Below are 16,433 nucleotides of genomic sequence, written 5' to 3' on the forward strand. Positions count from 1 at the left end.
CACACACACACACAACATGCAGGACACTTTGCTGCCCTGCATACACACCCACAATTCTACATTTTCACTTACCTGGCACTTCCACTTTAAACCCTCGATATTCTGAAAATCGATGTTCTGGTCTCGATGATCAGAACATCGATGTTCTGAACATTCGATGATTTATAGTGGAACTATATATATATATATATATATATATATATATATATATATATATATATGTATATGTATGTATAGATATAGATATATATATATATATATATATATGTATGTATGTATAGATATAGATATATATATATATATATATATGTATGTGTGTGTGTGTGTGTGTGTGTGTGTGTGTGTGTGTGTGTGTGTGTATATATATATATATATATATATATATATATATATATATATATATATATATATATATATATATATATATATATATATATATATATATATATATATATATATATATATATATATATATATATATATATATATATATATATATATATATATATATATATATATATATATATATATATATATGTATGCCACAATTATGGAAGGATGGATGATTTAGGTAATTTTGGTGCTACATGTTCAGATACCACCAATCAAGATGTAATTCGCAGGAGTGAGAGATTACAGAATGCCCCACGTGTAAATTATAATTATAACAAAAGACAATTTAATCAAAATGGTCAACAACAACAGGGTTTTCGGAGGGACAGTGGTTTAGGTGCCAAACCAAAACAACAGAGGTTCGGATCCGGGAACAAGAGTATACAGAGCTCCAACATAGAGGGGAACTAGCTGTAGAGGAAGAACTCTTAGGTGTTAGTCTACAACCCATTCTAAGAGCTTCTTCCCCTTGTTTAGATGCTAGTAAAGACAATGCCAGTGTTGTACACGAAATTAATTCCAACTCTTTATCTGACATTGAATTCTGGTATACTGACATTCAACATCTTTCTGAATTACCCAAGATCATTGTTAATAAAGACGATGATTTGAAGGCGTACAATTTTTCGACCAGTGAGATTTCTCCAGATATGGTTGAGTTTTTGGCCAAAGGCCAGACATACGTCCCATGGCAACATATGGATATTGCTAAATCTATCGTGGACCTTAAAACTTTCACAAGGAAACTGAATTTACAATTATACTTTACAAATTCAGTTGATGTAACATGTGAGAATGTGTTCAGAATTGCAAGTACGTTTAACCCTCCATTACATCCTTTGCTCCAGTCATTTGAACAACTATGTGAGTTGGATATCAGATATATAGTCAAATTTAAGGCTAAATCTACCAATAATGATGATGAGCATATCAATGAGCTTGATCTTGTAAAATATATACAGTCCCAAGATATACGCGTTTGTAAACCTGATAAAGGGGGAGGACTCGTGGTGTTCGATCAGGCTGATGATATAAAACGTATGCATTTTTTGTTAAGCAGTGATACTTACCAAGAAGCAAATAAGGCTTATAATCTGATTAAATGCTGTCTGAATGACTTGTTTATAGAGGGATGGGTAGACCAAGCAGTCCTTAACTACATGATTACTTTATTTCCAAAATATCCATCCTTGTTCGGAATCCCTAAAATACATAAAGACTTAAATAATCCACCTACGAGACCATTAGTTGATAGTAGGGGTTCTCCCACATATGCATGTTCGAAAGTCATGGACACTATGTTGCAGAAGTTCGTAGTTCTAGAAAAACAAATATGTAAAGACTCTTGGTCTTTTTTGTCAAATGTGAACAATCTAGAATATAAAAACGATACAAACTTTTTAACAATTGATGTCAGAGACTTATATACATGCATTCCTCACCAAGTTGGTATTGAGTGGGTTGCAGCAATAATGCGGAAACATGGATCACCAAACAAGGATATAGCTTTGATAATGGAACTATTGGATCTCACTTTGACAAATAATTATTTTATGTTTGATAATAAGTTTTACCTACAGAAAGTAGGGCTTGCAATGGGTTCACCTTGTTGAGCCAGTGTGGCCAATTTGGTCATGGCCCACTGGGAAGCAAACTTTGTATTTAATGATGTAGGTGTTTCTGAGTGCATATTATTTTATACTAGATTTTTAGATGATATTTTTGTCCTACTTAATAGTGACGAAGTTAAAGCTAATGAGTTAGTAAACAAGTTTAATTCTTCAACAGATTTTTTACAGTTTATGTACAGTTTTAATTCTGAATTTATTTCTTACTTAGATGTCTGGTTAGTAAAAAACAAAGAGTTAAAGAGTTATATAGCTAAAATATTTCGGAAAATAACCTATTGAAATTCTTTTTTGCATTTTTCAAGTTGCCACCCTTTCCACCAAAAAAGATCTGTAGTCAAAGGCCAATTGGTGAGAGCCTCACGTATTTCGAGTTTGAATATAGATTTTTTTAAGGAATGTTTATTTTTGAAACAAATGTTTTTGCATCATGGCTACCCTGAAGATTTATTGGACTCTATAATTGAAGAGGTCACTTCTAAAAGAGAAAGGTTCTTGTTGAAACCAATATTATCAATAAAATTTCTATCTAACACTGAAAGTACTATTTCAGATATAGAACCAATAGATTTACCTATAGAGCAGTCAGTACAGAGGGAACAACATTCAAAATGTAATTTTATAACAACTTTCAATGTACTAAGTAAATCTATAGTTAAAATAGTATACAAGAATTGGGATTTGTTTAGAGCCAATCATGAGCTCTTTGAATGTTCCGGTAGTAAACCTTCAATAGTATTTAAGAGAGGGAGTAATTTAAAAACTCTCCTGGAAAGATGTCAATTGAAGGTGCCCAGAATCACTGGAACATTTAAGTGTGAAAATTGCAATTATTGCAAATATATAGATGTGATGAACACCTTTGAGATTAATGGACAGAAATACAAAATAAAATTTAAATGTAATTGTAATACTAAGTTTATTGTCTATTTGGCAAGATGTTTTGTTTGCCCCGCATTTTACGTGGGTAAAACGGAACGGAGGTTCTGTGAGAGAATCTATGAGCACATTTATGCTATCAGTCATAATAAAGTTGACAATGCCTTAGCAAAACATGTCCATTTTAATACACAACATCAGTTCAAATTTATGGTTATTGACCAGTTTACCAATGACATCAGAGGTGGTCCGGCATCTTTCAAATTGGAAGAACTAGAATTAATTTGGCAGTTGAAATTAAATGCATCTAACTTTCCAGGTTTGAACGAAACATGTTCAATTATGAGTATTTTAAAGCTTAAAAGCTTACAAAGATAGATTATTTTTAAATACTTTTTTAGTAAAAATAAATCCAAGTTGTGCTAACATTAGAAATATGAATAGCATTTAGTCTTTATTGTTTTCAAAGTATACTTATATTTATGTATATATTTTCTGTATATACATATTTTTTATGTAAACTTTTATGTACATTTTATGTGTCTTATTGGGCAACAAAGATTTGGGTTTAAGTTAAGATAATGTCATTTATTTATGATTTAATCACATGACAGTTTCCTGCACTTTTTACAGCTGTTTTCTATTTAAGGTTGCTTAATTGATTTTATTTGTAACTTCTGAAGAAGTCTGCGTATGAGCAGACGAAAAGCGCTTAATGTTCCATTTGCTTTGTCCTCTTTTTGTTGGTGAATAAATCCGGAGTTGCAGTCTCTTCAACCGCTTGGTCTTTTTTCTTTTTTTTGTTTAATATATATATATATATATATATATATATATATATATATATATATATATATATATATATTATATATCTGTACATACTTATATACATTTCCTATGCTGGGCACTGCTTAGCCCTGCGCAAGCACACTCAGACTTGCTTACTGGTACTTATATATGTTTACTGCTGCTTATTTGTGCTTACACCTGCTAACTAGTGCATTATTCATTATGACAGTGCCACTTTGATTGAATGACATTTAGTTAAATATCTCATGCAAAACTCTTATGTCGGTTTGCAGCAAAACGACATTCATTCCACATGGAAAATGATATGTGCTATTGTTGGGCTTGACCGTGAATGCCTGTTCATTAGACAGATGCTCTAAACACTACACTATTGATATTTTCATTGATTCCGCATGTTTTTCTCTATTTGAATGAATTTGATGTGTAAGCTACGCTTGGCGGAGGGCAGCGACACGCAAACACGCTGCGCTTTGCTTACACCTTCAATATTGCAGCAATTCAAATGTATAATAGGGACACAGAGACAGGGAATCTAATTGTGAAAGTTCTAGGGACAGGGCTCAACATTCCACTATGTGCTTGTGTGTTTACTACTTCGATTTTATTTCACTGTTCATGGACAGTCTTGTATGCTTAGCATACATTTCGGAATCCACAGACACTGAATTATTGACTTACTATTAGAGGCGGGCTATACCAGTAGGCATAGTAAGTTGTGCAACTGTTAGGGCATGTTTACGCCTCCATAGAGCACTTGTACATACCCTCTGCACTCGCACATGTTTCCTGTGCACGTCAAGGGTGTGGCGGCGCCCCCTCATACATATTCATATAGTGCTGCTGATCTGTAGTGAGGATGCTCGGTGCAAGGCTAAAATCATCTTTGCACCAAGCTTCTTGAATCCTGGGGAAATTATCTTTAATTGTGAAATATCTCTAACCACTGATTAGTACACTGTATCACAATGTGTCCTTTGCTCTTATATTTATTTATTTATTTTTTTGCAACTGCTTTTTCTGAGTTTGGAAACTTCTGACAGTGTAAGCTACAATCACAGTACTTAGATTATAGACATGCTGTATTATGTTTTTAATCCTGATGTTTCAATCATCTACCATAAGTACTTAGAAATAACACATTGAAAATATAACTGTACATTTAGTGATAGTTTTTTTATTGTCAGCAGACTATCCGTATAAAATAATTTTATGTACTTTTTCTGACCAAATGAAATGCTATTCTGTATGTATATTTAGATTATATTTTTTTACGTAAAGACATGTTATTTGTTCTTTTGCAAAATCTTGTTACTGTTCTCTTATTTTATTAATGAAGGGTATCCTCAAAGCATCAGTGAGACTGTTAACTAAATAAAAAATGGAAAAACAAACAAGACAAATCTTGCAGCCAGAAAAGATGACGTACTTTTGAAACTAAAATTTATTGTTAGTGCTTTCGTCACCTTTCATTAAAGGAACTTCTTCAGACATTTGTAATAGCTCAATTTACAATTTAAATAGTCGCAAGTTGATGACATCATGGACCTCCCATTATCTAAATTCAGCAAGTATATAAGTAAATACATTCAGATTTCTTTGTGTATAAAAACTTTTTAAAACACAAACAAATTCTTCACTGATATTAATTACAGCAAAAATGTCAAATATTAAATACCCCCATAGAAATGTTTTTTACCTAGTTAATGCTTTAAGTTTTAAAATACATTTCAGGGAACAAGAATCTTTCAACCCAGGGTAGGAAAAGGCATTTACTCTGAGTTGCCATAGCAACTCCCTCTCCTCAAGTCTTAAAGCCCAAGCCCCCCTCCTGGGATTCAAATCTATTTTCTCAATAACCATAAAAAGGAATGTTCGGTTGGTGTGTTCCAAAATATGCTTGGACAAAGCATTGTTGTTGTCCTGTCTACTAATACTGTACTGGTGCTCATATAACCTTTGTCTAAAGTGCCTCTCAGTCTTTCCTATGTAGAAAGAGGGGCACTGTTGGCACCTAGCTAAGTATATAACACCTGTTGTCCCACAGTCAAATTTTCCTTCTAAGGAATATTTAATATTCCCTATAGTAAATGAGGAAGAAGTTTCTATATGTTTACAAGAAGAACATCTTCCACATTTCTTCATCCCTTTGTTTGGAACATATGGGTTAACTTCTGTTTCAAGTAGTGTTTTTAGATTAGAGCCTTTTCTAAACATCACCCTAAGTCCTGACCCTAACTTGTTTCTAGCCATAGTGTCCTCGTTAATCATGACCCCATTTTTATTTATAACCTCCCTCAGGAGTTTGGCATCACTTGAAAAGGTTGTTATAAAATTGATGTAATCTAAATCGTCCTTTCTATTAAAAAAAAGTGTTCTGCCAAGACCATTTGTTCGTCATAGCTTAAGGTTCCCCTATTCATAATGGGCTTGAAATGTCACATTTCCCTTTTCCTTCTAACCTCTATAACAATCTCATCCAATAAATATATTGGGTATCCTCTCCTGGTGAACATCCTCCACAAGCTTTTACACTCCACCTCAAAATCAACATCCACTGTAATCATCCTTGCCGCCCTTACCAACTGGCCCTTTACAACGGCCATCTTCTGGTGGTAAGGGTGATTACTGCCGTAGTGAAAGAAATCATCGGAATAGATAGGTTTGCGGTATATTTTGGCAATACACCTACTATGTGTTATGTCCTTAACAAGCCACACATCTAAGTATGATATAGCTGTAGTATCAAAATGATATGTGAATTTCAAAAAGAGGATCATGTTGGATAAGGTCTCAACAAATTTTAGGACCTCTTTTTTATCTCCCTCAAAAATCAAAAACATATCATCAAGGCACCTTGTATACCAGTGTACCTTGTTTTTGAACATTTCATGTTGAAATAACAAATGTCTTTCCCAGTAGGCCATAACACAACTGGAGAAAGTGCCCCCACAGGATGACCCCATTGCGACACCTATTTTCTGCAAAAATAAATCCCCGTCAAATAAGAAAAAATTATTAGCAAATACTGGTTCTAGGTGGATAATAATTAAATCAGTCTTCTCACCAGGTGCTCCCTTTTCCAAAAGAAAGTCCCTTACCCAGTCTAGTATTCTGGGGAAGGACCGTGTACAGGTCCTTAACATCTATTGTAATGAAGTTGTATTCTTTGTTAAATTCCAGGTTATTCAATGTTCCCAAGAACTGCCAGGAGTCTCTGCAGATTTGTCTCTCTGTTTCTAAGTATTTTTTCATTTTCAAATCAGCAAACTTAGCACAGGCATAGGTTATGGAGTTCCTACCATCAATTATGGGTCTAAAAGGGGGTCATTTAAGTTCTTATGGGTTTTTGGAATCCCAAATAGGACTGGGGTAACTGGTGTTATCATATCCAAATAATTCAGTATATCTATATCAATATACCCCTCCAAAAACAAGTTGTTAACCGCTGCTTTTATACGCTGATAGGCCCCATTCATTTCACTAACCGAGCCCTGCTCATATGCTTCACTATTCAGCATATCTCTCATTTTGTTTTTGTATTCCTCCTGTTTCATAAAAACAATCCTCCCCCTTTATCAGGATGCATAACCGTGACTCCTGTTGTCCTTAGGTCATTAATTTCCTGAACTTCTGTTTTAGTCAAGTTTTTACTGCTATATACATTACTGGAAGTTCCCAAAAGGTGTATTTTATCAACCTCACATGATTTCTCAAAACGGGCAATAATCGACTGTAATGGGGGATTAAATACACTCGAAATCCTAAACTCTGGTAGTACAGAAAAAGTGTTACCTAAAAGTAGTTTAAGGTTTAGTTTGTGAGCATACAGTTTTAAGTCTAGTAAAGTCCTTGCCAAATTAGCCCTATTTGACGGGACAAAGATAAGTCCTTTTGCAAGTGTTTCGATTAACCCAGATTTTACAGTCTCCATGGTATAATTGTAGATGTTAAAGTCACCTTTTAAATTTGTGCAAATGCTGACATGATGGATCGAACCCTCCGCTCCACCAATAATGCCCTGCTCTGCTACCTCCTTTGCCTGTTCTGCTTCCTGGTTCGGGCGTTCCTCTGGTTGTTGTTCTAGGTTCTACTCACTTGCTGCTGCTGGCTGTTCCAAAAATCCTGTTGCTGGAAATTGCCATTATTGTGTGTTTGTTGGCCTCTGAGTCGGTTGTTCCAACCCACAGGGGTGTCAGGTGTTTCACCATCAGTAGTATTTCCCAGTGTAATGGATTGTGTTTCACCTGGTGCCATATTTGTAGAGAATTTGTTGTTAGAAAGGACTGTCCCATTAGGTTGTTGTGAAGTAGGGGGAACTGGGTATGCTCTGCCGGAGTCATATTCCTTCCAGTCCTTGTCTAATTTTTTTCATTTTTGCTCCTTTTAATTTCTCTATGGTTGCATTGATACTAGTAAAGATGGGACAAAAGTCAAACTTGTATCTCAAGAAATTAGAATCAAGTTTGATCCTTTGTTCTAATAAGTTCAATTCACTTTTCAGCCCATCCATTTGTAAAAAATAGTTTTTGACAAGTAGTTCAAGGTATTCAATCCCTTGTTTGTCAAATAATTTCACCAAGTCCAGGTGAAAAGGGGAATCTTTAACCAGTCCAGTTTGGTAACACCATTGTCTAAGCCCCCAAGGAATGTGTTGTCATTGTATACGTTTGCTCAAATAGGCTGTTTCAAGTTGGAGTTTCTTGTATTTCATGAGTTTCACATCAAACTTTTTCAGGTTAGGAACAATGGTGCTCTCACTTTGCATCACACCTGATGCTTGGTCCTGGTTCTCACCTCCCTCTTGCCAAAAGTTAAAAATAGTATCGCTATTTAGCCAGTCATTAAGATGGGGGACATTAGTAATGTTCACATTGTTAGCAATGTTATTACTAGCCTCAGTACTCATATTAAGTTCACGGGCTGTCGCTTCTTGTGCAGTCTGTGAGTTAGGTAAAGGACCTGAAGAAATGTTACTGAGAGGTAAATTACCTTGACTCACACCGTTCAGTTGATTAACCACGTTTCCATTTGGGAGATTCTGCTTTCTGGTACGAGTTGGAAGTGTTTCATACGCTGCAATCTTGCCAGCTAAATCATCAACCCAGTTAGTAAGCTGTTGTATAAGCAGGGTAAGGTTCCTGATACCATTCTGCTCACTCGATAAGCTGCTGTTCTGAGAATAAAGTAGTGGTGAACTGGTACTTCTTTCTGGTTCCATACAAAAACACACTAAACAACTAAATAAAAAAATGGAAAAACAAACAAAACAAACCTTGCAGCCGGAAAAAATGCTGTACTTTTGAAACTAAAATTTATTGTTAGCACTTTCATCACCTTTCATTAAAGGAACTTCTTCAGACATTTGTAATAGCTCAATTTACAATTTAAATAGTCCCAAGCTGATGACATCATGGACCTCCCATTGTCTAAATTCAGCAAGTATATAAGTAAATACATTCAGATTTCTTTGTGTATAAAAACTTTTTAAAACACAAACAAATTCTTGACTGACATTAATTACAACAAAAATGTCAAATATTAAATGCCCCCATAGAAATGTTTTTTACTTAGTTAATGCTTTAAGTTTTAAAATACATTTCAGGGAACAAGAATTGCTCAACCCAGGGTATGAAAAGGCATTTATTCTCAGTTGTCATAGCAACTCCCTCTCCTCAAGTCTTAAATCTCAAGGCCCCCTCCTGGGATTCAGATCTATTTTCTCAATAACCATAAAAAGTAAAGTGTGGTTGGTGTGTTCCAAAATATGCTTGGACAAAGCATTGTTGTCCTGTCTACCAATACTATACTGGTGCTCATATAACCTTTGTCTAAAGTGCCTCTCAGTCTTTCCTATGTAGAAAGAGTGGCATTGTTGGCACCTAGATAAGTATATAACACCTGTTATCCCACAGTCAAATTTTCCTTCTAAGGAATATTTAATATTCCCTATAGTAAATGAGGAATAAGTTTCTATATGTTTACAAGAAGAACATCTTCCACATTTATTCATCCCTTTGTTAGGAACATATGGGTTAACTTCTTTTTCAAGTAGTGTTTTTAGATTAGAGCCTTTTCTAAACGTCACCCTAGGTGGCATTTTTTTCTGGCTGCAAGATTTGCTTTTTCAGTGAGACTGTTGCTATATGCTCCTTTGAAGGGGAGCGAGACAGAGTGAGATTAATTAACATCTAACATAATATAATGTTGAGTAATGCATTAAATGTGTGATTAGTAACTGAGGTCCTGGTTTCAGATTAGCAATTTGATTGGTGTCTTCTTACTATGAATGCAGGCAACAGGTAGCTCTACTTGAGATGTATAAGAAGCCCATCTTGGGAAATATTTGTGAGTTTATGTGTTTGGAAAACAATATGGCTAATTTTTGCTTGATGTCAAGGAAGATTATATTAAAGGGTACTGGGCTCAGACTACTTTAGGTTAAACCAGTCAGTGACTACAACCTGTACTGTATCTGGCAGTGTAGAGCTTATTTGGGTGTGACAGTTGTTGATCATAATCTAAGACATTAGTTTAAAGATACCACAGCTTTAAGACATATTTAGGGTGCCAGTGGTGCAAAAGTGAACTCTGACTCCTGTCCCCTAAAACTATTAACACTGGAATGGGGTTTTAAGTTTGGACCCCTACCTATGACATTTTTAGGGCCAGTAGTTGGATTCAGATGTCAACTATTCCTCACATTCCTCACAATGTTATAGTAGACAAACCAGTTGAAAGAGATAATATGATTAAGTAGGAAAAGGGAGAAGGGTTCAAAACATTCCAGACATTTCACATTAATGGAAAAAGACAAATTGATCCAAACTTCTTTAGGCAGGATATACCCATTGGAATAAATGGAAAGGATAGCAAGCTAAAGGCTACTTTGGTAAGTTTTTTTTTGCATAGTGGGCATAGATCATAACACTTTGATACTTTATGAAGAAAATATGAAGACAGAGAAGGAATATTTTTCCTTCCAAGTGGTTTATTTGGGGACACATTCTAGCTATGTGAAAAATGAAAGTTTATAAGGTTGATATTTATTTATTTAATTATTTTATTTTATTTTACATTTGTTTACTGGGAATGTCCGACTGGGCCAGAATGGCCCTTTTTCAGTGGAGGTCAGGGGAGAAAAGCTCCATTACAAAGAAATTAAAAAATAAATAAAAATACAGTGAAAAAAGTTTGCATACTATAGACTAAAAAAAACATCACAGAAATATAGGTAGATACAGATACAAAAATTACATAACAATGTACAAGAATATAAAAAGAAAAAAAAATATGTTACTTATTCCAGTTGTGTATGCTTAGGTAGTATTGAGGAGGAGTGCATGAAGGAGAGAATAAGTGAAAGTGTAGGACATTTGAGAAAAGTTTGAGGGAGTCTGAGTTGTAGGAAGCATAGAGGAAAAAGTCAGAGCTTGAGATAGTTAGAGGTAGTTTAAGCTGTAGGAAGCATATATTAGGTAGAGAGTAGTTGTAAATTGGGTAGGATAGAGGATGGACTATTGTTAGATAAGAGAAGGGATGGTTTAGTTGTTACTATTTAGTAATAGAAAGGAATTGTTTGGTTGTAAGACAAGGAAGTGAAGTAAGATCATCCTGGATTAATGTAGGAGTAGAGCCCGTTGTTGGTTAAGTTTTTCTTTAGTAGTAGTTTGAATTTGGATGTATTGTTAGTATTTAGCATTGTCTGGGGAGTGGAGCTCTAGGATTTTGATATTCGGTGGGAGAATAAGGAGTCACAGTGAAAGTTATTAGATTAAGTTATGTTGAGTAGTAATTTATTTATTTTATTTTATTTTACATTTGTTTACCAGGAAAGTCCGACTGGACACAGGTCCATTTACAGCGGAGGCCTGGGGAGAAAAGCTCCACAATTAGATTATGATATCAACTTGTTAATACAAACAATCATATAACAGTGATAACTGAGGTAAGTACAGACATAAAAAGTCTAATACAATCCAGTCTAAACAATAAACAATACATCAGCAGTAAGTGAGTAAATTTACAAAGATAGAGAGTTTCATACATCAAAGCTTTAGCATTGATTATTGAGATAGGATAAAAGAATAAAAAATCAAATGATTAGATGTGACATATTATGCAATTTCAAGTTGACAGTAAGACACCTAACTGTAGCATATATACAGTAGAGATACCAGGAAGGAAGGTGTAAAGTGGCTGAGATTGTGAAATTCATGTGATGCATGGACATAGCCATTTATTCATAAGATGTGATTTGAGAGCATTTTTGAAATGTGTGTTAGTGGGGTAGAGGTCAGAGAAGGGGGGAGGTTATTCCAGGATCTAGCTATGGCATGAGAAAAAAGAGCTTTCCCTGAGCTGTTAGCTTTAGAGATGCAGATGATGGATTTCTCAGTAGATCAAAGAGGATGATTAATACTTTATGGAGAGAATAACTGGCTTAGTGTTGGGTTTTTTTCAGGATGTCTAACAATATTTAAGGCAATGACTAGCTGGTGATCATTGAGTCACTGGGGGAGTTCTAACCATTGTAGTTCCCTTAGAGATTGACAGTGATGGGTTCTGAAGGTGGAGTTGTTAGCAAACTTGGTAATTAATTTTATTGTAACAAGATTCAAGTCTGGTGAGATCAAGTTTTCTAACTTGGGTAAGAATCAGTGCAGCATATATTAGAGTGGAGAGTAGATGGTTTTGGGCTAGAGTGATCCGTGCCTGTTCTCATAGGAATTGTTTATGCCTATATAGGGTTTCCATTTTTTTGTGGACTTTTTTTATGTTTTTTTGAGATATGGACATTGAAGAATAGGTTATTGTCAATTTTTACACCGAGGAGTTTGGTATGGTCATAGGGAGATATGATGGCACCATTTTTGGAAGAGATTGAAAAGGATAAGGGGTAGGTATAGATTTGCTGGGGGTGAAAAGTAGCAATTTTGTCTTACTGGAGTTTAGGATTAGTTGGATATCAGTAATCCAACTTTCTACAGAACTGAAGGATTCCTGTGTGAGTTGTAGAGTGGAAAGTGATGGAGCAGAGCAGATAAGAGTCGAATCGTCAGCATATTGTATAAGGGAGTCATGCTGGGTGGAGGTGTGTACATTGTTTTTAAATATGGAGAAGAGTAGTGGGCCTAAAACTGAGCCTTGTGGTACATCTATCATACTTGGGAGTAAAGGAGATTGTATGTCTTGCCATGGAACTGATTGCTGCCTATGTGACAGATAGCTTTTAAACCAGGCAATAGTGGAAGGGGCAAAGGATAGGGAGGCCATGGTGTCTAGAAGCTTAGAGTGTGAGGCCATATCAAATGCTTTTGAGAGATCTAAAAATATTGCAGAAACAAATGTATTGTTATTTCTGTGAAGGTTGACCTGGTTGGTGAAAGAGAGGAGAGCAGTTGTGCTGTGATTTTGCCGGAAGCCATGTTGAGTGGAGGAAAGATCGTGTGTGTTCAGGAATTTCATGACTAGAGAGTGAATGCATTTCTCAAGCAGTTTAGATAAGGAGGATAGAATGGCAATAATTTGTTAGACGATCTTAAGGATCTGGAGTATGAGCAGGGCTCCACTAAATTTTTGAGTGCTGGGCAGTTGTCAGAATGGTGTAGGATGAAATGGATGAAAGTAAGCTGGTTGAGTGTTACGAGATTTGGTAGCTGAATCCATTGTCGTTTTTGAAGTGCTGTGCAACGGTGTGATCTGTAGGGGAGGTTAGTAGCCAATCGAGCTATTTTGTTGTAACAAGACTCCAGTTTGTTTAGATCAGATTTTCTAAGATTAGTGAATAGCATATAGTAGGGTTGAGAGAAGATGAATCCTGGCTATGGAATGTCTAGTGGAATCTGTAAGATGTGACTTGATTCTATACAGCAAGCCTAGTTTAATGTGAAATGTTTTGATGGTAAGAGCAAGGTGTTTATCAAATTTTAGACTATTGTCAATTGTGACTCTAAGCAGTTTGATGTGCTGGACTGGTTCAATCATTGTTTTATTGACTGAGTAGGTTGAGAAGGAGGGGAATGGGTCTGGAATTTTGTTAGTGGTAAAGAGCATGAGCTTTTCTTTATTAGGACTGAGCACTAGTTGGAATTTGGAGAGATACTTTTCAATTTCTAAGAGGGATTGTTGGGTTGATTGGAGGAGTTCTGTAGGGAAGGAGCAGAACATATGAGGGAGGAGTTGTCAGCATATTGGACAATAGTTGCATGCTGGGTGACTGTGCTGAGCCCCTTGGTAAATATGATGAAAATCAGTGAGATGAGAATTGAGCCTTGGGACACCCCTATTGAGACCTGTAATAGGGTGGACAGTTCATCCTGCCACCTAACTGCCTGCTGACGGTTAAGTAGCTAAGAAACCAGAGGAGGGCTAGCTGAGCTAGGTTTAAGGAAGCTAGCTCCTTTAGTAGCTTTTGGTGAGATACATTATCAAAGGCTTTAGACATATCAAGAAAGATTGAAGCAACATGTTGGTTGTTATTTCTAAGCTGGTTGATGGAGTTTGTAAAGCTAACAAGGGTAGTTGTATTAATATGTTTAGGTCTGAAACCATGTTAGGATGGAGACAGGAGGTTATTGGTTAGTAGATAGTTGAGGAGTTGTGAATGTATGCCTTTTTCTAGAATCTTAGTTATGGGTGGTAGAATAGCACTTGATTTATAAATGGAAAACTCAGTTGATGGACTGACTTTGTGTCAAGGGATGATATATGAGACTTTCTAGAGTTTGGGGATGTACTGCTCTTCAACTGACCAATTTATTAGAAGAGATATTAGGTAGGCAATGGCATCTGCTGACAATCTGAGAAATTGATTAGGGAGTTGGTCACCTGCGAGGGATGAGGGTTTTAGTCTGGAAAGATGTTTTTTGATGGTGCTAGTTAGAACTGGTTTAACTGAAAATGAGTTAAGGGTGTCTTCCGGTACATTGGGAATATTTAGAGGAGTTTTATAGTGGCTTTTAACTAGGTAGTATAGAGTTGACGAAGTGAGAAATAAATTGTGAGGCAATGTTATCTGAAGAATTTGTTGTGGTTGGAGCTGGGATACTGGTCTGTCCTGGCTCAGCAGTTGTTTAATGGTAGCCCAGAATTTTGGGGGGGTTATTTTGGTGTTTTTGTTGCATTGTAGTATAGTATGTCTTTTTGTGATATGGGGATTTGCTGATATGGGATTAGTGACTTAGAATTCCTCATTGAATGTGCATCACACCAATCAACCTTGCCAAATGGGGCACACAAGAGGGCAACAGGTACTTGAGGACTGCAGAGGAAGAGGAAGTCTGGTTCTTATGATCCTTATGTACTGACCATGGTCTTGCATAAGTGATTTGTAGGTAAGACTATCAGAGATGATAGATAAGTGGAAAAAAAATAGGGATTTTGACTGTCCGGGATTTCGTAGGCTCAGTCAGTACTGAGACTGCAAAGAAGAGCACAACTCCTGACAGTGACTGGTGGATCAGCTTGGTGACTAGAAACTGGAAGTTATTTTGTTAAACAGTCCTAGCTATAGCAATCCAAAATGTAAATATCTTAACAATGGTGCTCCAGGCCTAAAGGTTAAGTCCAGGGGAAAAAGTGTTTCAAGCAATGGAGAGAATCTTTATGGAATGTTATCATCTAAGTTTGCTGAGCTGACTTCTAAGCTGCACAGTGGATATGCAAAAGGCTGGGTTGTATGTAACTGAATGCCTAGCACAGGTAAGTTAGGATCGGGGTAGAGAGGGTGATTGCTGATTAACAAGCAAGCTTTGTCCTTTATTTTCTTTGTTCACAACCACTAGTAAAGTAGGAAGTAGCTACTGAAGAGGATTAGGAAAAATAAAAACACAAGGGCTATTTTGGATGCATAAATGGCTGTATATGTAACAAAGCAATCTATTTCAGGTGTGACACTATATTGTAGTATAAAGAAACCTGGACACTATGTTGGATTATGAATGTGCCCTCTTCCTTTGTTTTATGAATATTTTAATACACATTGTTATTTTCTAATCACTTTTAGAGAATAGGCTACCTATAGCTAACCACTTTGATTAGAGAACAAACATTTCCCAGCAGGGCATTAGTCTACAGGTAATGGAAGACAAGTCTACCACTTTTCAGTAGCATATTAAGCTGCTGTGGATCTTGGACAATTAAAATGCCAGTAGCCATTACTTACACTCGCTAAACAGCAGTTTTGCTGTTTAGTGAGTGCAAAATTAAAAGAAAAACATAATTCAAATAATAGAAAGGTATGTTTGTGTGTATGTGTGTTTATGTTTCTGTCTGCTTCTGTGACTGAATGCAGGCTTGTATGCATGAAAGTGGAAGTGAGAGAGAGATCTAGTAGTGACTGCAATAAGAAGTCCATTATCGCATTTTTATTAAAAAATAACCTCTCAACCTCTTAGCTCAAGAAATCTCGTCAAAAACTAATATAATGAGCAGAGCAAAAATAAGGACAGATTTTAAATATTATGCTTATAAGATTACAAAACTGTTATAATAACAGTATTTATGCTAGCATGCATTCTCTGAAGGATGTGAAGTCTGTAACCTAAATGTAATTCATTATTTAGTGAAAAACAAAACCAAGGAAAGAAAATCCAGGCACCAAACATCCAGTTTATTTCCAGTTGATTAAGCACTTTCGTCAGCATCAATCAACTGACTTCTTCAGAATAAAAAAACACTTTGAGTCAAGCCCTTTTATATAAAAATCACATGACTTCAATTCAA

The sequence above is a fragment of the Protopterus annectens genome, chromosome 1.part1 (genome assembly GCF_019279795.1).
Source record: "Protopterus annectens isolate FY-2018-M chromosome 1.part1, PAN1.0, whole genome shotgun sequence".
NCBI lineage: Eukaryota > Metazoa > Chordata > Ceratodontiformes > Protopteridae > Protopterus > Protopterus annectens.